Source organism: Coregonus clupeaformis, chromosome 1, assembly GCF_020615455.1.
Source record: "Coregonus clupeaformis isolate EN_2021a chromosome 1, ASM2061545v1, whole genome shotgun sequence".
Lineage (NCBI taxonomy): Eukaryota > Metazoa > Chordata > Actinopteri > Salmoniformes > Salmonidae > Coregonus > Coregonus clupeaformis.
The window spans coordinates 43696035-43719710 of NC_059192.1; the positions used below are offsets into that span (position 1 = coordinate 43696035).

At 44.2% G+C, this 23676-nt stretch overlaps 1 protein-coding gene across 1 annotated transcript in view; it reads right to left on the reverse strand.

Moving 5' to 3' along the window:
* The window catches only part of LOC121569164 (TATA-binding protein-associated factor 172), an 83378-nt gene that overhangs the window by 38828 nt on the left and 20874 nt on the right, over positions 1-23676 (reverse strand). The window lies entirely within an intron of this gene.

The window sequence follows — 23676 nt, forward strand, 5'->3', positions numbered from 1 at the left end:
AAAATGGAATTTAGCCTCCATTAACCTCAATAGGGTCTATAGTTCTTCTCCATTTCAAATCCTGGGGTTTAGGGAAATGGAACTGACACAAAGTCTGATAGAGAACGGACGGATTGAGGCAAATTAAATATTGTGAGAGCAGAAATTACAAGATTGTTATAATATTGTTATTGCATCAAATGGTTGTTTTCTGCAATAGAATAGGGTTCTTAGAACTCTCATGTGTCTGTTAACACTGACAGTAGATTTACGATGCCTTTGGTGATAAAACCTACAGCATGCATTCCATAGAATGAATTGGTGTTTGTGTATAATGAGGTACCAGGGAGAGATGGCTTGGGTATGGATAATGATGAGGAAGCTTGTTTTGGGGGCCAAACTCTGGTTTCTGTACAATAAGAACAGTCTTCATAGCAAATGCTATCTGGCTGGGGGATACTCCTTTCTCATATATCAAGTCTCATCTTGTGACCCATTCCATACATCTTATTTGTCATGTAGACGAAGAGGGTGTATCTTTGCTATAAAATATCTTCGTATTCCTTGTGTCAGGGTTCTCAGCCAACAGTCAAGACTGTTGAGCCGACCAGCCTCGGTTATTGCCTTATAAGTTTTGAATAAAGTAATGTCCTGATTGGTGATTGACCCAGTCTCACCTCATTATTGATAAAAATGTCCACTACAATCTCCTTACAAAACACAACCATTCAAGTACCAAAATAGATGGGAAAATATAATACTTCATTATGTACAACATGAATGTGTAAGAATATTAGAAGCTAAATACAACGCAGAGAACTAGAGGTAATTAACGATCAATGGAAATAGTTGTTTTTCAGTTCAACAACTCTTTAGACTCATAGCTACATGTGGCAAGTTATCATTGGTCCAAATTGTCTATACATTGAGCCTGAAACAGGATACTTGTGGGTTTGGCCATTGGCCCAATTTTATTGCAAGGAATTCTAATTGGTCAGCAACATGCTAGGATTGAGGCTATAAACTACATCCTGTCTCTTTGTTCAGTGGAGAAACATTGAGGACAGGGAAGAATGAACATCTACCATCTACTTTCCAGCATAACTGATTTGTTCTCTTTTAATAAATATATTTGCTGATTTGCTTTGGGGTCTGTGTTATTGAAGAATAACAAACTGCTAACACTTGCTGCCGTGACCCGGATGAATTGGTCTTGACCAACAACAAGAAAAAAAACTAAAAATCAACTGTGTGTTGATCCAGGGGAAAGAGAGAGGGCTGTGCTCAACCCACTTCGGGATTCAGTTCTTAATCTCCTGATTGATGGCATATCACGTTGCTGGGTGAGTCTAGACCTACAGTTGAAGTCGGAAGTTTACATACAACTTAGCCAAATACATTTAAAAACTCAGTTTTTCACAATTCCTGACATTTAATCGTAGAAAAAAATTCCCTGTTTTAGGTCAGTTAGGATCACAACTTTATTTTAAGATTGTGAAATGTCAGAATAATAGTAGAGAGAATTATTTATTTCAGCTTTTATTTATTTCATCACATTCCCAGTGGGTCAGAAGTTTCCATTCCTCCTGACAGAGCTGGTGTAACTGAGTCAGGTTTGTAGGCCTCCTTGCTCGCACACGCTTTTTCAGTTCTGCCCACACATTTTCTATAGGATTGAGGTCAGGGCTTTGTGATGGCCACTCCAATACCTTGACTTTGTTGTCCTTAAGCCATTTTGCCACAACTTTGGAAGTATGCTTGGGGTCATTGTCCATTTGGAAGACCCATTTGCGACCAAGCTTTAACTTCCTGACTGATGTCTTGAGATGTTGCTTCAATATATCCACATAATTTTCCTTCCTCATGATACCATCTGTTTTGTGAAGTGCACCAGTCCCTCCTGCAGCAAAGCACCCCCACAGCATGATGCTGCCACCCCCGTGCTTCACGGTTGGGATGGTGTTCTTCGGCTTGCAAGTCACCCCCTTTTTCCTCCAAACATAACAATGGTCATTATGGCCAAACAGTTCTATTTTTGTTTAATCAGACCAGAGGACATTTCTCCAAAAAAGTACAATCTTTGTCCCCATGTGCAGTTGCAAACCGTAGTCTGGCTTTTTTATGGCGGTTTTGGAGCAGTGGCTTCTTCCTTGCTGAGCGGCCTTTCAGGTTATGTCGATATAGGACTCGTTTTACTGTGGATATAGATAATTTTGTACCCGTTTCCTCCAGCATCTTCACAAGGTCCTTTGCTGTTGTTGTGGGATTGATTTGCACTTCCCGCACCAAAGTACATTCATCTCTAGGAGACAGAACACGTCTCCTTCCTGAGCGCTATGATCGCTGCGTGGTCCCATGGTGTTTATACTTGCGTACTATTGTTTGTACAGATGAACGTGGTACCTTCAGGCGTTTGGAAATTGCTCCCAAGGATGAACCAGATTTGTGTATTTGATAAGTGTATGTAAACTTCCGACTGTCTGTCTGCACACAGGTCAATAAATTAGAATATTGTGGAAAAGTTAAGAATTTCAATAATTCAATTGACAAAGTGAAACTCTATAATATATATATATATATATATATATATATATATAGTGGATTAATTACACAAAAAGTGAAATAGTTCAAGCCTGTATTTGTTTTAATCTTGATGATTACAGCTCATGAAATCCCCAAATTCAGTATCTCAAAAAATTAGAATATTGTGAAAAAGTTTAATATTGTAGACTCAAGGTGTCACACTAATCAGCTAACTAACTCAAAACACCTGCAAAGGTTTCCTGAGCCTTTAAATGGTCTCTCAGTCCAGTTCAGTAGGCTTCACAATCATGGGGAAGAGTGCTGACTTGACAGTTGTGCAGAAGACAGTCAAACACCCTCCACAAGGAGGGAAAGCCTTAAAAGATCATTGCTAAAGAAGCTGGCTGTTCACAGAGTGCTGTATCCAAGCATATTCATGGAAAGTCGAGTGGAAGGAAGAAGTGTGGTAGGAAAAGGTGCACAAGCAACAGGGATAACAGGAGCCTTGAGAGGATTGTCAAGCAAAGGCCATTCAAAAATGTGGGGGAGCTTCACAAGGAGTGGACTGAGGCAGGAGTCAGTGCATCAAGAGCCACCACGCACAGACGTATCCAGGCAATGTGCTACAACTGAGGCAACGTCAGAAGCGTCTTACCTGGGCTAAGGAGAAAAATAACTGGTCTGTCGCTCAGTGGTCCAAAGTCCTCTTTTCAGATGAAAGTAAATTTTGCATTTCATTTGGCAATCAAGGTCCCAGAGTCTGGAGGAAGAGTGGAGAGGCACAGAATCCAAGTTGCTTGAAGTCCAGTGTGAAGTTTCCACAGTCAGTGATGATTTGGGGAGCCATGTCATCTTCTGGTGTTGGTCCACTGTGTTTCATCAAGTCCAAAGTCAACTCAGCCGTCTACCAGGAAATGTTAGAGCACTTCATTGGTGTCAAATGTTAGAGCACAGTTGGTTATACCTGGAGTACTTCTCCTGTCTTATCCAGTGTCCTGTGTGAATTTAAGTATGCTCTCTCTAATTCTCTCGTTCTCTCTTCTCTCTGAGAACCTGAGCCCTAGGACCATACGTCAGGACTACCGGGCATGCTGACACCTTGCTGTCCCCAGTCCGCCTGGCCTTGCTGCTATTCCAGTTTCAACTGTTCTGCCTGCGGTTACGAAACCCCTACCTGTCCCAGACCTGCTGTTTTCAACTCTTAATGATCGGCTATGAAAAGCCAACTGAGAGACCTGAGCCCTAGGACCATACGTCGGGACTACCGGCCGTGGTGACTCCTTGCTGTCCCCAGTCCGCCTGGCCTTGCTGCTATTCCAGTTTCAACTGTTCTGCCTGCGGTTATGGAACCCCTACCTGTCCCAGACCTGCGGTTTTCAACTCTTAATGATCGGCTATGAAAAGCCAACTGAGATTTATTCCTGATTATTATTTGACCATGCTTGTCACTTATGAACATTTTTGAACATCTTGGTATGGTTCTGTTATAATCTCCACCCGGCACAGCCAGAAGAGGACTGGCCACCCCTCATAGCCTGGTTCCTCTCTAGGTTTCTTCCTAGGTTTTGGCCTTTCTAGGGAGTTTTTCCTAGCCACCGTGCTTCTTCACCTGCATTACTAGCTGTTTGGGGTTTTAGGCTGGGTTTCTGTACAGCACTTCGAGATATTAGCTGATGTACGAAGGGCTATATAAAAAAAAATTGATTGATTGATTCATGCTTCCTTCTGCTGACAAGCTTTATGGAGATGCTGATTTCATTTTCCAGCAGGACTTGGCACCTGCCCACACTGCCAAAGGTACCAATACCTGGTTCAATGACCATGGGATTACTGTGCTTGATTGGCCAGCAAACTCGCCTGATCTGAACCCCATAGAGAATTTATGGGGTATTGTCAAGAGGAAGATGAGAGACACGAGACCCAACAATGCAGACTAGCTGAAGGGCGCAATCGAAGCAACCGGGGCTTCCATAACACCTCAGCAGTGCCACAGGCTGATCGACTCGATGCCACGCCGCATAGATGCAGTGATTCATGCAAAAGGAGCCTCAACCAAGTACTGACTGCATCTACAAGAACATACTTTTCAGAATACCTTTTTTCACTGGTCTTAGTGGGGAAAAAAGTATTTAGTCAGCCACCAATTGTGCAAGTTCTCCCACTTAAAAAGATGAGAGAGGCCTGTAATTTTCATCATAGGTACACGTCAACTATGACAGACAAAATGAGAATTTTTTTTCTCCAGAAAATCACATTGTAGGATTTGTAATGAATTTATTTGCAAATTATGGTGGAAAATAAGTATTTGGTCACCTACAAACAAGCAAGATTTCTGGCTCTCACAGACCTGTAACAACTTCTTTAAGAGGCTCCTCTGTCCTCCACTCATTACCTGTATTAATGGCACCCGTTTGAACTTATCAGTATAAAAGACACCTGTCCACAACCTCAAACAGTCACACTCCAAACTCCACTATGGCCAAGACCAAAGAGCTGTCAAAGGACACCAGAAACAAAATTGTAGACCTGCACCAGGCTGGGAAGACTGAATCTGCAATAGGTAAGCAGCTTGGTTTGAAGAAATCAACAGTGGGAGCAATTATTAGGAAATGGAAGACATACAAGACCACTGATAATCTCCCTCGATCTGGGGCTCCATGCAAGATCTCACCCCATGGGGTCAAAATGATCACAAGAACGGTGAGCAAAAATCCCAGAACCACACGGGGGGACCTAGTGAATGGCCTGCAGAGAGCTGGGACCAAAGTAACAAAGCCTACCATCAGTAACACACTACGCCGCCAGGGACTCAAATCCTGCAGTGCCAGACGTGTCCCCCTGCTTAAGCCAGTACATGTCCAGGCCCGTCTGGAGTTTGCTAGAGTCCATTTGGATGATCCAGAAGAGGATTGGGAGAATGTCATATGGTCAGATGAAACCAAAATAGATCTTTTTGGTAAAAACTCAACTCGTCGTGTTTGGAGGACAAAGAATGCTGAGTTGCATCCAAAGAACACCATACCTACTGTGATGCATGGGGGTGGAAACATCATGCTTTGGGGCTGTTTTTCTGCAAAGGGACCAGGACGACTGATCCGTGTAAAGGAAAGAATGAATGGGGCCATGTATCGTGAGATTTTGAGTGAAAACCTCCTTCCATCAGCAAGGGCATTGAAGATGAAACGTGGTTGGGTCTTTCAGCATGACAATGATCCCAAACACACCGCCCGGGCAACGAAGGAGTGGCTTCGTAAGAAGCATTTCAAGGTCCTGGAGTGGCCTAGCCAGTCTCCAGATCTCAACCCCATAGAAAATCTTTGGAGGGAGTTGAAAGTCTGTGTTGCCCAGCGACAGCCCCAAAACATCACTGCTCTAGAGGAGATCTGCATGGAGAAATGTGCCAAAATACCAGCAACAGTGTGTGAAAACCTTGTGAAGACTTACAGAAAACGTTTGACCTGTGTCATTGCCAATAAAGGGTATATAACAAAGTATTGAGAAACTTTTGTTATTGACCAAATACTTATTTTCCACCATAATTTGCAAATAAATTCATTAAAAATCCTACAATGTGATTTTCTGGATTTTTTCCCCTCATTTTGTCTGTCATAGTTGACGTGTACCTATGATGAAAATTACAGGCCTCTCATCTTTTTAAGTGGGAGAACTTGCACAATTGGTGGCTGACTAAATACTTTTTTCCCCCACTGTATGTCATATTCTAATTTTCTGATATACTGAATTTGGGGTTTTCATGAGCTGTAAGCCGTAATCATCAAGATGAAAACAAATACAGGCTAGAACTATTTCACTTTTTGTGTAATTAATCCACGATATGAGTTTCACTTTGTCAATTGAATTGTTGAAATTACTTAACCTTTCCACATTATTCTAATTTATTGAGCTGCACCTGTGTGTGTGTATGTGTATATACAGTGGGGAAAAAAAGTATTTAGTCAGCCACCAATTGTGCAAGTTCTCCCACTTAAAAAGATGAGAGAGGCCTGTAATTTTCATCATAGGAACAAGTCAACTAGGACAGACAAAATGAGGAACAAAAATCCAGAAAATCACATTGTAGGATTTTTTATGAATTTATTTGCAAATTATGGTGGAAAATAAGTATTTGGTCAATAACAAAAGTTTCTCAATACTTTGTTATATACCCTTTGTTGGCAATGACACAGGTCAAACGTTTTCTGTAAGTCTTCACAAGGTTGTCACACACTGTTGCTGGTATTTTGGCCCATTCCTCCATGCAGATCTCCTCTAGAGCAGTGATGTTTTGGGGCTGTCGCTGGGCAACACAGACTTTCAACTCCCTCCAAAGATTTTCTATGGGGTTGAGATCTGGAGACTGGCTAGGCCACTCCAGGACCTTGAAATGCTTCGTACGAAGCCACTCCGTTGCCCGGGCGGTGTGTTTGGGATCATTGTCATGCTGAAAGACCCAGCCACGTTTCATCTTCAATGCCCTTGCTGACGGAAGGAGGTTTTCACTCAAAATCTCACGATACATGGCCCCATTCATTCTTTCCTTTACACAGATCAGTCGTCCTGGTCCCTTTGCAGAAAAACAGCCCCAAAGCATGATGTTTCCACCCCCATGCTTCACAGTAGGTATGGTGTTCTTTGGATGCAACTCAGCATTATTTGTCCTCCAAACACGACGAGTTGAGTTTTTACCAAAAAGTTATATTTTGGTTTCATATGACATTCTCCCAATCCTCTTCTGGATCATCCAAATGCACTCTAGCAAACTTCAGACGGGCCTGGACATGTACTGGCTTAAGCAGGGGGACACGTCTTGCACTGCAGGATTTGAGTCCCTGGCGGCGTAGTGTGTTACTGATGGTAGGCTTTGTTACTTTGGTCCCAGCTCTCTGCAGGTCATTCACTAGGTCCCCCCGTGTGGTTCTGGGATTTTTATTCACCGTTCTTGTGATCATTTTGACCCCACGGGGTGAGATCTTGCGTGGAGCCCCAGATCGAGGGAGATTATCAGTGGTCTTGTATGTCTTCCATTTCCTAATAATTGCTCCCACAGTTGATTTCTTCAAACCAAGCTGCTTACCTATTGCAGATTCAGTCTTCCCAGCCTGGTGCAGGTCTACAATTTTGTTTCTGGTGTCCTTTGACAGCTCTTATGTCTTCGCCATAGTGGAGTTTGGAGTGTGACTGTTTGAGGTTGTGAACAGGTGTCTTTTATACTGATAACAAGTTCAAACAGGTGCCATTAATACAGGTAACAAGTGGAGGACAGAGGAGCCTCTTAAAGAAGAAGTTACAGGTCTGTGAGAGCCAGAAATCTTGCTTGTTTGTAGGTGACCAAATACTTATTTTCCACCATAATTTGCAAATAAATTCATTAAAAATCCTACAATGTGATTTTCTGGATTTTTTTTTCTCAATTTGTCTGTCCTAGTTGACGTGTACCTATGATGAAAATTACAGGCCTCTCTCATCTTTTTAAGTGGGAGAACTTGCACAATTGGTGGCTGACTAAATACTTTTTTCCCCCACTGTATATACACATACACACACACACAGTGGGGAGAACAAGTATTTGATACACTGCCGATTTTGCAGGTTTTCCTACTTACAAAGCATGTAGAGGTCTGTAATTTTTATCATAGGTACACTTCAACTGTGAGAGACGGAATCTAAAACAAAAATCCAGAAAATCACATTGTATGATTTTTAAGTAATTAATTTGCATTTTATTGCATGACATAAGTATTTGATCACCTACCAACCAGTAAGAATTCCGGCTCTCACAGACCTGTTAGTTTTTCTTTAAGAAGCCCTCCTGTTCTCCACTCATTACCTGAAAAAACTGCCCCTGTTTGAACTCGTTACCTGTATAAAAGACACCTGTCCACACACTCAATCAAACAGACTCTAACCTCTCCACAATGGCCAAGACCAGAGAGCTGTGTAAGGACATCAGGGAATAAAATTGTAGACCTGCACAAGGCTGGGATGGGCTACAGGACAATAGGCAAGCAGCTTGGTGAGAAGGCAACAACTGTTGGCGCAATTATTAGAAAATGGAAGAAGTTCAAGATGATGGTCAATCACCCTTGGTCTGGGGCTCCATGCAAGATCTCACCTCGTGGGGCATCAATGATCATGAGGAAGGTGAGGGATCAGCCCAGAACAACACGGCAGGACCTGGTCAATGACCTGAAGAGAGCTGGGACCACAGTCTCAAAGAAAACCATTAGTAACACACTACGCCGTCATGGATTAAAATCCTGCAGCGCACGCAAGGTCCCCCTGCTCAAGCCAGCGCATGTCCAGGCCCATCTGAACTTTGCCAATGACCATCTGGATGATCCAGAGGAGGAATGGGAGAAGGTCATATGGTCTAATGAGACAAAAATTTAGCTTTTTAGTCTAAACTCCACTCGCCGTGTTTGGAGGAAGAAGAAGGATGAGTACAACCCCAAGAACACCATCCCAACCGTGAAGCATGGAGGTGGAAACATCATTCTTTGGGGATGCTTTTCTGCAAAGGGGACAGGACGACTGCACCGTATTGAGGGGAGGATGGATGGGGCCATGTATCGCGAGATCTTGGCCAACAACCTCCTTCCCTCAGTAAGAGCATTGAAGATGGGTCGTGGCTGGGTCTTCCAGCATGACAACAAACCGAAACACACAGCCAGGGCAACTAAGGAGTGGCTCCGTAAGAAGCATCTCAATGTCCTGAAGTGGCCTAGCCAGTCTCCAGACCTGAACCCAATAGAAAATCTTTGGAGGGAGCTGAAAGTCCGTACTGCCCAGTGACAGCCCCGAAACCTGAAGGAGTGGGCCAAAATCCCTGCTGCAGTGTGTGCAAACCTGGTCAAGACCGACGGGAAACGTATGATCTCTGTAATTGCAAACAAAGGTTTCTGTACTAAATATTAAGTTCTGCTTTTCTGATGTATCAAATACTTATGTCATGCAATAAAATGCAAATTAATTACTTAAAAATCATACAACGTGATTTTCTGGATTTTTGTTTTAGATTCCGTCTCTCACAGTTGAAGTGTACCTATGATAAAAATTACAGATCTCTACATGCTTTGTAAGTAGGAAAACCTGCAAAATCGGCAGTGTATCAAATACTTGTTCTCCCCACTGTATATATAAATAAAAATAATACAACTTCTGAAGTTAGTGTAATGGCGTCTTCAAGTGAGAGAACCACACTCAAAAAGGGCAGGACAGCTGCTCCGGATGTGAACATGAAAAATATAAAAAAGTCACTGTCTAGTGATATGAAGAACCATTTCAAAGTAGAGAAGCGTAGGCAGGAGATAAAGAAATATTCTGTCATTGTTAACAAAGATGGAATATGGAATCTGTCTGATATACAAAAAGCTTGGGGAAAAATACAGAGAATGTCTAACTCATTGACAAAGACACGATGGTCTTTAACTGTAGTAAGAAAACGAGACAATAAATTCCTTCGTGATACTCATGATAGGAAATTGCAGAGAGGTAGAGTTTGAGGGCTCTTGGTGAACAGATTAAAACATTAAAAAGAGGAAATCCAACAATTACAGAATGCAAGGGTGGAAAAGGCAGAATTGCGAATGGCAGACCGGGTTTCAAGCATCTGGTCAGCACTGCCTGGCTTTGAGTCAACAGATTCTGACAGCGGTGACGAACAATGTCTTAGGCCAACCAGAACACAGGCTGTTAAAGGGAGTAAAGACAAACCTATGGTGGCAGTAATCACACATAAATCAGCATCTCCAAAACAGTTGGATGAATGGTCAAAGACTTTGAAGCATCCACAAGATGTGGGTATGAAGAAGTGGGACCATGTCAAGCGATAGAACAGACTCCACAGTCTACAGCCTTAGGATGGATTACAGTTGTTAGTCTTTGTTATGCAGGCTACTTCCGTCGCTGTGTCAATGGTGGCATCGCTTGTTCTCGACCAACATCTTACCATCAAGTGTCCACATGCTGTTCATACTCTTCTGACAATGAATCGAGCTGCACAGGTCACAGCTGCTCGTTGGAACAAGTGGTCAACTGTGTTGGAGGCTCCTAACATCAGCATACAACGTGGCACACCATCTAATCCAGCTACTCTGATGCTTCCTCCAGATACCGCATTACTTGAACATGACTGTTGTGAGTTGGTGTTGAATCAGCTCTCTGATGGGTTTATTAAAAGTCATCCGTTGGAAAACCCTGAGTTTCTTATACACAGACGGTTCAAGCATTGTGGAGGGGGGTGTGAGGAAGGCAGGCTGGGCAGTTCCTACAATGGACAATGTGATAGTGACAGGCACATTACCTGCAGGAACATCAGCACAGGTGGCGGAATTGGTGGCTTTGACAGAAGCATGCAAACAGGCTGAAGGAAAAAACAGCTAATATCTACACAGACTCAAGATATGCTTTCGGTGTTACCCATGATTTCAGAAAAATATGGAAAAACAGGATTCATGACATCACTGGGAGATACTGTGAAGAATGGACCAGAGGTGAATAACATAACTGCTAACAAATGTAATTACTTCAGAGGTCAACTTTGATGCTACATTTAATCTGTGTTGAGAATGTAGCCTACAGTATGTGAATCAATGAAGACCGTACATTCGGAAAGTATTCAGACCCTTCCCTTTTTCCACATTTGTTACATTTCAGCCTTATGGATGTTAGTTTTTTTTTTCTCCTCAATCTACACACAAAATCCCATAATGCCAAGCGCGTGCAAAGCTGTCATCAAGGCAAAGGGTGGCTATTTCAAGAATCTCAAATATAATTTTGATTTGTTTAACACTTTTGGTTACTACATGATTCCATGTGTTATTTAATAGTTTTGATGTCTTCACTATTATTCTACAATGTAGAAAATAGTAAAAATAAAGAAAAACCCTTCAATGAGTAGGTGTTCTAAAACTGTAGAGAGACAGATATAAAAAAAAAAAAAACAGAAATATCACATTTACATAAGTATTCAGACCCTTAACTCAGTACTTTGTTGAAGCACCTTTGGCAGCGATTACAGCCTTGAGTCTTCTTGGGTATGATGCTACAAGCTTGGCACACCTGTATTTGGAGGAGTTTCTCCCATTATTCTCTGCGGATCCTCTCAAGCTCTGTCAGGTTGGATGGGGCTATTTTCAGGTCTCTCCAGAGATGTTTGATCGGGTTCAGGTCCGGGCTCTGCCGGGGCCACTCAAGAGCATTCAGAGACTTGTCCCGAAGCCACACCTGCGGTGTCTTGGCTGTGTGCTTAGGGTCGTTGTCCTGCTGGAAGGTGAACCTTCACCCCAGTTTGAGGTCCTGAGCACTCTGGAGCAGGTTTTCATCAAGGATCTCGCTGTACTTTGCTCCGTTCATCTTTCCCCTCAATCCTGACTTGTCTCCCAGTCCCTGCCGCTGAAAAACATCCCCACATCATGATGCTGCCACCACTATGCTTCACCGTAGGGATGGTGCCTAGTTTCCTCCAGACGTGACGCTTCGCATTCAGGCCAAAGAGTTCAATCTTGGTTTCATCAGACCAGAGAATCTTGTTTCTCATGGTCTGAGAGTCTTTAGGTGCCTTTTGGCAAACTCCAAGCAGGTTGTCATGCACCTTTTACTGAGGAGTGGATTTCGTCTGGCCACTCTACCATAAAGGCCTGATTGGTGGAGTGCTGCAGAGATGGTTGTCCTTCTGGAAGGTTCTCCCATCTCCACAGAGGAACTCTGGAGCTCTGTCAGAGTGACCATCAGGTTCTTGGTCTCCTCCCTGACCCAGGCCCTTCTCCCCCGATTGCTCAGTTTGGACGGGCGGCCAGCTCTAGGAAGAGTCTTGGTGGTTTCAAACGTTCTTGGAGACCTTCAATTCTGTAGAAATGTTTTGGTACCCTTCCCCAGATCTGTGCCTCGACACAATCCTGTCTCGGAGCTCTACGGACAATTCCTTTGACCTCATGGCTGGGTTTTTGCTCTGACATGCACTGTCAAATGTGGGACCTTATATATACACAGGTGTGTGCCTTTCCAAATCATGTCCAATCAATTGAATTTACAACAGCTGGACTCCAATCAAGGAAACATCAAGGATGATCAACGGAATCAGGATGCACCAGACTCAATTTCTAGTCTCATAGCAAAGGGTCTGAGAATCCTTATGTACATAAGGTATCAGTTCTTAAATTTTCATACATTTGAAACAATTTCTAAAAACCTGTTTTCGCTTTGTCATTATGGGGTATTGTGTGTAGATTGATGAGGGAAAAAATTAATGTAATCAATTTTAGAATAAGGCTGTAACGTAACAAAATGTGGGAAAAGTGAAGGGCTCTGAATACTTTCCGAATGCACTGTAACCAATGTGGTATAAACATGGAAGTACACTTAAGGGAAGGAGACAAAAAATATATTCACCAGACTGATTGTCGTCTGTGCAGTAGGGGGCTGTTCGTTCGCCATTCTTTCACATGTGTGGTGTGTTATAGGGACCACCCGCCGGTGGGCAACTGACAGATGTCAATTTCGCCCGTTTCTACATTGTGGCGCCCCCGGTGATGTGGCCGGGGAAAGCCACTCTTTGGAGCGTCAGCCATGCCCCACAACCTGCATTGTAGCCTGCAGCAAGCTAAGCTGCAGGGCTACGCCCACACCTGAGGCCACTCAGCCTTGATAGGCTGCAACACACCTGAGAAATGTAAGGTGCTGCTTTAGTTCAGCACGGGAGAGCTCCTGGCTAGAAACCGGAGGCTGAGCTCTACAGACATTTGTTTGAAGCCCTGAACATTGGTATTCTCCACAGGAAGAAGTGACCGGACTACAAGTGAAGCTGGTAAGCAGACCAGCTAGTTTTCATTAAAAGTTAAGTCCAACTCTAGGTTCTGTTAAGGAGAGGGTTGTTTTCAGTTACAGTTTGAGAAACTTTTATTTTGAATAACTATGCCAGCCTAGCCTGGTTCAAGCTGCGCCCCAGTGTGTTGGACTGTCATTGTTCTTTATTGTTGCTATCCTACCAGCCACGCCTAGCAAATTACGGCCTGCACTCTGTTCAGAGGTGCTTAGTACTCTCAGCCGGCAGACTTTTCACAATCCTACCGGTCTGTCTGTACCTTTAGTATTAGCAGCAACCTTCTCCTAGGCTAGGTTTGTTTTTGCTCCCAGCCAGTGGAACAGGAACAGTGACAGTGGGAGAGGACCAGACAGAGTCAATATTAGCACTACCATCTGTCTCTCTAACATGGTGTCATCACACCCCTATGACTCCGTGGCAGACGGGCACAGGGCCATGGCCTTGGCCTTCTACCCAGACAAGCGAACACAACACAGACAACACAAAGCACTATAGTAACCTAATACAGAGTTCTCCTTTCAATCTAAATACTGTGCCCTCGTCAACTTTGCTAAATGAGAGCACAATGTGCCGCAGTTATGTCCAATATAATAAGTTATAACTTCATCCCCACTGAGCTTAAACTGAACCGTGGAGTAGAGTCCTGAATTGGGTCAGATACCCACGGTTCCCTGCGGTTGACCCGCACAAAAATCAGCTGGCGGGTGGAATGAAAACATTCTTTCTACCCGTGGTTCGGCCCGCATTTCAGAACAATTATATTGCAGGTCTGAAAGCAGGATAATACATTTTTTACACACCCAGGAGCTTGTGTTGAATGGTGCTGCGAATTCCATTATGCGAGCGGTGAGGCAGACATGGCCTAGGCTACCAGTCACGCATGCAGCGAGAGAATGGAGCAAGGAACTGTCCATGATTTGTGTGGTGCTGAAACATTCCTAATTTGTCCACGTGCAGAGCTTATGTTCGCTCCCGCCACGCGATAATACACTGAGTGTACAAAACATTAGGAACACCTGCTCTTTCCATGAGACTGACCAAGTGAATGTTATGATCCCTTATTGATGTCACATGTTAAATCCACTTCAAATCAGTGTAGACGAATGGGAGGAGACTGGTTAAAGAAGGATTTTTAAGCCTCGAGACATGGATTGTGTATATGTGACATTCAGAGGGTGAATGTCACACATACAAGTGCTTTTTAAAAACGGGGAATGATAGTAGGTGCCAGGCGCACAGGTTTGAGTGTGTATCAAGAATAGTCCACCACCCAAAGGACATCCAGCCAACTTGACAACTGTGAGACGCATTGTAGTCATCATCCCTGTGGAACGCTTTCGACACCTTGTAGAGTCCATGTCCCGACGAATTGAGGCTGTTCTGAGGGCAAAATATTAGGAAGGTGTTCCTAATGTTTTGTACACTCCGTGTCCGTTGCCAAGTTTATTTTCCCAGACTCCTAGCGCATGTAAAAATGGCTAACAAAACAGCTGAAAAAGAAAGGTTATGGAGGAATACACCATTGTAGAAACAGGTGCTGCGAGAGTGAAATCCCTGGTTTAGAAGGATTTTGGAGTTAGTGGACATGGAGGACAGCAACACAGTAGATGGATACACAGCCTGAAAAAGTCCAAGCAGGTATTTGTTTACAATAATTCTGTTAATTTTTACATTAATTAAGGCTTTTGTTCGTTTAGACCAGGGGTGTTAAACCCATTTTGCCCTGGGTGCCGCATTCGGTCTTCAACAAGGTCCGGAGGGCCGCACTGAAAATGTAATATATCCTCGCTGTCAATTTGCATAAAAAAAAATACATTCCTCCATCCACCGTTTTGGGAATTTTATGCTCCAACTGTTACCTTTCATGTCGGTGCTGGACACAGTCATGAAATTGTATGAATGTAGGCCCATTATCATTTCTAAACAGAAATTACAGTGGGGAAAAAAAGTATTTAGTCAGCCACCAATTGTGCAAGTTCTCCCACTTAAAAAGATGAGAGAGGCCTGTAATTTTCATCATAGGTACACGTCAACTATGACAGACAAAATGAGAAAAAAAAATCCAGAAAATCACATTGTAGGATTTTTAATTAATTTATTTGCAAATTATGGTGGAAAATATGTATTTGGTCAATAACAAAAGTTTCTCAATACTTTGTTATATACCCTTTGTTGGCAATGACACATGTCAAACATTTTCTGTAAGTCTTCACAAGGTTTTCACACACTGTTGCTGGTATTTTGGCCCATTCCTCCATGCAGATCTCCTCTAGAGCAGTGATGTTTTGGGGCTGTCACTGGGCAACACGGACTTTCAACTCCCTCCAAAGATTTTCTATGGGGTTGAGATCTGGAGACTGGCTAGGCCACTCCAGGACCTTGAAATGCTTCTTACGAAGCCACTCCTTCGTTGCCCGGGCGGTGTGTTTGGGATCATTGTCATGCTGAAAGACCCAGCCACGTTTCATCTTCAATGTCCTTGCTGATGGAAGGAGGTTTTCACTCAAAATCTCACGATACATGGCCCCATTCATTCTTTCCTTTACACGGATCAGTCGTCCTTGTCCCTTTGCAGAAAAACAGCCCCAAAGCATGATGTTTCCACCCCCATGCTTCACAGTAGGTATGGTGTTCTTTGGATGCAACTCAGCATTCTTTGTCCTCCAAAAAGGCGAGTTGAGTTTTTACCAAAAAGTTATATTTTGGTTTCATCTGACCATATGACATTCTCCCAATCCTCTTCTGGATCATCCAAATGCACTCTAACAAACTTCAGACGGGCCTGGACATGTACTGGCTTAAGCAGGGGGACAAGTCTGGCACTGCAGGATTTGAGTCCCTGGCGGCGTAGTGTGTTACTGATGGTAGGCTTTGTTACTTTGGTCCCAGCTCTCTGCAGGTCATTCACTAGGTCCCCCCGTGTGGTTCTGGGATTTTTGCTCACCGTTCTTGTGATCATTTTGACCCCACGGGATGAGATCTTGCGTAGAGCCCCAGATCGAGGGAGATTATCAGTGGTCTTGTATGTCTTCCATTTCCTAATAATTGCTCCCACAGTTGATTTCTTCAAACCAAGCTGCTTACCTATTGCAGATTCAGTCTTCCCAGCCTGGTGCAGGTCTACAATTTTGTTTCTGGTGTCCTTTGACAGCTCTTTGGTCTTGGCCATAGTGGAGTTGAGTGTGACTGTTTGAGGTTGTGGACAGGTGTCTTTTATACTGATAAATTCAAACAGGTGCCATTAATACAGATAACGAGTGGAGGACAGAGGAGCCTCTTAAAGAAGAAGTTACAGGTCTGTGAGAGCCAGCAATCTTGCTTGTTTGTAGGTGACCAAATACTTATTTTCCACCATAATTTGCAAATAAATTCATTAAAAATCCTACAATGTGATTTTCTGGATTATTTTTCCTCAATTTGTCTGTCATAGTTGACGTGTACCTATGATGAAAATTACAGGCCTCTCTCATATTTTTAAGTGGGAGAACCTGCACAATTGGTGGCTGACTAAATACTTTTTTCCCCCACTATTTGTATTTCTAACTCAAACCACCCGCGGGGCGGATTGGACCACCACGAGGGCCGTATGTTTGACACCCCTGATTTAGACCATATGCAGGCCATATAAAGTGTAAACCTGTGCGGCTGGTAAGTTTGTGTAGCCAATAGCCTACAAAAAAGTATTTGATCCCCTGCTGATTTTGTACGTTTGCCCACTGACAAAGACACGATCAGTCTATAATTTTAAATGGTAGGTTTATTTGAACAGTGAGAGACAGAATAACAACTAAATAAATCCAGAAAAACGCATGTCAAAAATGTTATAAATTGATTTGCATTTTTATGGAGGGAAATAAGTATTTGACCCCCTCTCAATCAGAAAGATTTCTGGCTCCCAGGTGTCTTTTATACAGGTAACGAGCTGAGATTAGGAGCACACTCTTAAAGGTAGTGTTCCTAATCTCAGCTTGTTACCTGTATAAAAGACACCTGTCCACAGAAGCAATCAGATTCCAAACTCTCCACCATGGCCAAGACCAAAGAGCTCTCCAAGGATGTCAGGGACAAGTTTGTAGACCTACACAAGGCTGGAATGGGCTACAAGACCATTGCCAAGCAGCTTGGTGAGAAGGTGACAACAGTTGGTGCGATTATTCGCAAATGGAAGAAACACAAAATAACTGTCAATCTCCCTCGGCCTGGGACTCCATGCAAGATCTCACCTCGTGGAGTTGCAATGATCATGAGAACGGTGAGGAATCAGGCCAGAACTACACGGGAGGATCTTGTCAATGATCTCAAGGCAGCTGGGACCATAGTCACCAAGAAAACAATTGGTAACACACTACGCCGTGAAGGACTGAAATCTTGCAGCGCCCGCAAGGTCCCCCTGCACATATACAGGCCCGTCTGAAGTTTGAATCATTCAGATGTTCATTGGCAGAGGAGAACTGGGTGAAAGTGTTGTGGTCAGATGAGACCAAAATCGAGCTCTTTGGCATCAACTCGCCGTGTTTGGAGGAGGAATGCTGCCTATGACCCCAAGAACACCATCCCCACCGTCAAACATGGAGGTGGAAACATTATGCTTTGGGGGTGTTTTTCTGCTAAAGGGGACAAGACAACTTCACAGCATCAAAGGGACGATGGACGGGGCCCATGTACCCTCAAATCTTGGGTGAGAACCTCCTTCCCTCAGCCAGGGCATTGAAAATGGGTCGTGGATGGGTATTCCAGCATGACAATGACCCAAAACACATGGCCAAGGCAACAAAGGAGTGGCTCAAGAAGAAGCACATTAAGGTCCTGGAGTGGCCTAGCCAGTCTCCAGACCTTAATCCCATAGAAAATCTGTGGAGGGAGCTGAACCCATCGGTTTCTGGGACCAATAATAATGGTTAGAATTACACTGCTGAAAAAAATTAAGGGAACACTTAAACAACACAATGTAACTCCAAGTCAATCACACTTCTGTGAAATCAAACTCTCCACTTAGGAAGCAACACTGATTGACAATACATTTCACATGCTGTTGTGCAAATAGAATAGACAACAGGTGGAAATTATAGGCAATTAGCAAGACACCCCCAATAAAGAAGTGGTTCTGCAGGTTGTGACCACAGACCACTTCTCAGTTCCCATGCTTCCTGGTTGATGTTTTGGTCACTTTTGAATGCTGGCGGTGCTTTCACTCTAGTGGTAGCATGAGACGGAGTCTACAACCCACACAAGTGGCTCAGGCAGTGCAGCTCATCCAGGATGGCACATCAATGCGAGCTGTGGCAAGAAGGTTTGCTGTGTCTGTCAGCATAGTGTCCAGAGCATGGAGGCGCTACCAGGAGACAGGCCAGTACATCAGGAGACGTGGAGGAGGCCGTAGGAGGGCAACAACCCAGCAGCAGGACCGCTACCTCCGCCTTTGTGCAAGGAGGAGCACTGCCAGAGCCCTGCAAAATGACCTCCAGCAGGTCACAAATGTACATGTGTCTGCTCAAACAGTCAGAAACAGACTCCATGAGGGTGGTATGAGGGCCCGACGTCCACAGGTGGGGGTTGTGCTTACAGCCCAACACCGTGCAGGACGTTTGGCATTTGCCAGAGAACACCAAGATTGGCAAATTCGCCACTGGCGCACTGTGCTCTTCACAGATGAAAGCAGGTTCACACTGAGCACGTGACAGACGTGACAGAGTCTGGAGACGCCGTGGAGAACGTTCTGCTGCCTGCAACATCCTCCAGCATGACCGGTTTGGCGGTGGGTCAGTCATGGTGTGGGGTGGCATTTCTTTGGGGGGATGCTCAGCCCTCCATGTGCTCGCCAGAGGTAGCCTGACTGCCATTAGGTACCGAGATGAGATCCTCAGACCGCTTGTGAGACCATATGCTGGTGCGGTTGGCCCTGGGTTCCTCCTAATGCAAGACAATGCTAGACCTCATGTGGCTGGAGTGTGTCAGCAGTTCCTGCAAGAGGAAGGCATTGATGCTATGGACTGGCCTGCCCGTTCCCCAGACCTGAATCCAATTGAGCACATCTGGGACATCATGTCTCGCTCCATCCACCAACGCCACGTTGCACCACAGACTGTCCAGGAGTTGGCGGATGCTTTAGTCCAGGTCTGGGAGGAGATCCCTCAGGAGACCATCCGCCACCTCATCAGGAGCATGCCCAGGCGTTGTAGGGAGGTCATACAGGCACGTGGAGGCCACACACACACACTACTGAGCCTCATTTTGACTTGTTTTAAGGACATTACATCAAAGTTGGATCAGCCTGTAGTGTGGTTTTCCACTTAAATTTTGAGGGCGACTCCAAATCCAGACCTCCATGGGTTGATAAATTTGATTTCCATTGATACTTTTTGTGTGATTTTGTTGTCAGCACATTCAACTATGTAATGAAAAAAGTATTTAATAAGATTATTTCATTCATTCAGATCTAGGATGTGTAGTTTAAGTGTTCCCTTTATTTTTTTGAGCAGTGTATGATTGGGGAGGTACTCAGATCCAGACTCATTGCGTGGCGTAGCATTTGGCAGGAGTAACAAGTTTGGGTAGCCAGGCAAGTTTTTTGACGAGTCACGAATCGTCTCTCAGAACAATTCTATACTGGTGGGTAGGGTTGCGGAGAAAAATCTGTCCTGATGTCTGGTATCGGATTTTGAACTGAACAAAAATATAAAATGCAACAACTTCAATGACTTTACTGAGTTACAGTTCATAAAAGGAAATCAGTCAATTGAAATAAATTCATTAGGCCCTAATTTATGGATTTCACGACTGGGCTGGGGTGCAGCCATGGGTGGGCATAGGACCATCCACTGGGGAGCCAGGCCCAGCCAATCAGAATGAGTTTTTCCCCCGCACAAAAAGGCTTTATTACAGACAGAAATACTCCTTGGCACCCCCCACAGGTGAAGAAGCCAGATATGGACTTCTTTGGCTGGCGTTGTTACATGTGGTCTGCCCATGCGAGGCCAGTTGGACGTACTGCCAAATTCCCTAAAACGACGTTGGAGGCAGCTTATGGTAGAGAAATTAAGCATGCTAATTGTATGCTCCCTCAAAACTTGAGACCTCTGTGGAATTGTGTTGTGCGACAAAACTGCACATTTTAGAGTGGCCTTTTATTGTCCCCAGCACAAGGTGCACCTGTGTAATGATCATGCTGTTTAATATGCCACACCTGTCAGGTGGAAGGATTATCTTGGCAAAGAAGAAATGCTCACTAACCGGGATATAAACACATTTGTGCACAACATTTCAGAGAAATAAGCTTCTTGTGCATATGGAACATTTCTGCGGTTTTTTATTTCAGCTCATGAAACATGGGACCAACACTAGGGCTGTGCCAGTCACGAAACTTCTCACGGTAATTGACCGTTAATTAACAAACATTTAGCATCTCCTGGCTTCCACACAGCCTACAAGCCACTGATGCAGACCTTTGGAACATCTACATTTTAACAAGTCTAATAAATCCATATAATATAGCCTACACCATCACAATAAATCCATTATTTATTTTAGACAGGTCTAAAGAAACATGATATGAAGAAAATGTAGTCTATTTCAGAAGAACAGAATACTCTGAGTTGTCCTTATGTTAGGCCATGATCTGGCTATGCCAAATGGCTGTGGGCTACACTAGTTAATTTAGCAGACAAGATTCTTAGAATTCCGTGGCATTATTTTATAGTATGACAATACAATTGAACAAAGCTGAATAAAATAGAAAGGATATTTTCCCCAAACGATTTGAGGGAGTGCGCACATGCGGCTATTCTGTATTGAGCATTTAACCAATAAATTAGGTACTCCTATATGCTTAATTTAGAGTTATTAATGTAACTTTTGTTCTTCTACAAATGTTGGGCTAAGTGTTTAGATTTTTTTATACATTGTAATGCTGCAACTAATGATGATTTGAAAAAAGTCGCTTGAAAAGGCATGAGCTCTGCTTTGTTTTTTTGCGCAGGCTGTACACACTTCAGTCTCTCATTCACAATTTGAGAAGCACTTGAAAATGCCTCAAATTTCCAGCCGGCATCCCCTTTGTGTGGCCGTAATGAAACCTAACAAAATAATGCCTTTTGTGGCCCATCTCCCTGCATAGAGCCTCTCGCTCTCCATCACGTGATCGGGTCTTTCTCACAGGCTACAAGTGAAGACACACGCGTCGGGGACGCAACTGCGCGCGTCCTTATCCAATTCCGAGATGCATATTGAAGATATTGGAAGAACCGTCCACATTTACTTTGTCAGCCAACAAGATGAGTAGGCCTAACGAACAGCAAAGCACTAAATCAAATCACATTTTATTTGTCACATACGTGTTTAGCAGATGTTATTGCAAATGTAGCAAAATGCTTGTGCTTCTAACTCCGACAGTGCAGTAATATCTAACAATTTCACAACATATACCCAGTACACACAAATCTAAGTAAAGAATGGAATTCAAGATATATGGACAAGCAATGACAGAGCGGCATGGACTAAGATACAGTAGAATATTATAGAATACAGTATATACACACATATGAGATGAGTAGTGCAAGATATGTAAACATTATTAAAGTGACTAGTGTTCCATTTCTTAAAGTGGCCAGTGATTCCAATAAGCAGCAGCAGCCTCGAATGTGCTTGTGATGGCTATTTAACAGTCTGATGGCCTTGAGATAGAAGCTGTTTTTCATTCTCTCGGTCCCAGCTTTGATGCACCTGTACTGACCTCGCCTTCTGGATGATAGCGGGGTGAACAGGCAGTGGCTCGGGTGGTTGATGTCCTTGATGATCTTTTTGGCCTTCCTGTGACATCGTGTGCTGTAGGTGTCCTGAAGGGTGGGTAGTTTGCCCCCGGTAATGCGTTCGGCAGACCGCACCACCCTCTGGAGAGCCCTGCGGTTGCGGGCGGTGCAGTTGCCGTACCAGGCGGAGCTACAGCCCGACAGGATGCTCTCAATTGTGCATATGTAGAATTTTGTGAGGGTTTTAGGTGCCAAGCCACATTTCTTCAGCCTCCTGAGGTTGAAGAGGCTCTGTTGCACCTTCTTCATCACACTGTCTGCGTTGGTGGACCATTTCAGTTTGTCAGTGATGTGTACGCCAAGGAACTTGAAGCTTTCCACCTTCTCCACTGTGGTCCTGTCGATGTGGATAGGGGGGTGCACCCTCTGCTGTTTCCTGAAGTCCACGATCATCTCCTTTGTTTTGTTGACATTGAGTGAGAGGTTATTTTCCTGACACCACACTCCCAGAGCCCTCAACTCCGTCTCGTCATTATTGGTAATCAACTTTTACTACTGTTGTGTCGTCTGCAAAGATTGAGTTGGATGCGTGCTTGGCCACGCAGTCATGGGTGAACAGGGAGTACAGGAGGGGGCTGAGCACGCACCCTTGTGGGGCCCCAGTGTTGAGGATCAGCGAAGTGGAGAGGTTGTTTCCTACCACCACCTGGGGGGGACCCAGTTGCACAGGAAGGGGTTCAGACCCAGGACCTCGAGCTTAATGATGAGCTTTGAGGGTACTATGGTGTTGAATGCTGAGCTATAGTCAATGAACAGCATTCTTACATAGGTATTCCTCTTGTCCAGATTGGCTAGGGCAGTGTAATGGCGATTGCATCGTCTGTGTATCAATTGGGGCGGTAAGCAAATTGAAGTGGGTCTAGGGTGACAGGTAAGGTAGAGGTGATATGATCCTTGACTAGTCTCTCAAAGCACTTCATAATGACAGAGGTGAGTGCTACGGGGCGATAGTCATTTAGTTCAGTTACCTTTGCTTTCTTGGGTACAGGAACAATGGTGGCTATCTTGAAGCATGTGGGGACAGCAGACTGGGAAAGGGAGATATTGAATATGTCCGTAAACACACCAGACAGCTGGTCTGCGCATGCTCTGAGGACGCGGCTAGGGATGCCATCTGGACTGGCAGCCTTGCGGGGGTTAACATGCGTAAATGTCTTACTCACGTCAGCCACGGAGAAGGAGAGGCCACAGTCCTTGGTAGTGGGCCTCGGTGGCACTGTGTTATCCTCAAAGCGGGCGAAGAAGGTGTTTAGCTTGTCTGTAAGCGAGACGTTGTGTCAGCGACGTGGCTGGATTTCCTTTTGTAGTCCGTGATTGTCTGTAGACCCTGCCACATACGTCTCGTGTCTGCACCGTTGAATTGTGACTCCACTTTGTCTCTATACTGATGTTTTGTTAGTTTAATTGCCTTGCGGAGTGAGTAGTCACACTGTTTGTATTCTGCCATATTCCCAGTCACCTTGCAATGGTTAAATGCGGTGGTTCGCACTTTCAGTTTTGCACGAATGCTGCCATCCACGGTTTCTGGTTAGGGTAGGTTTTAATAGT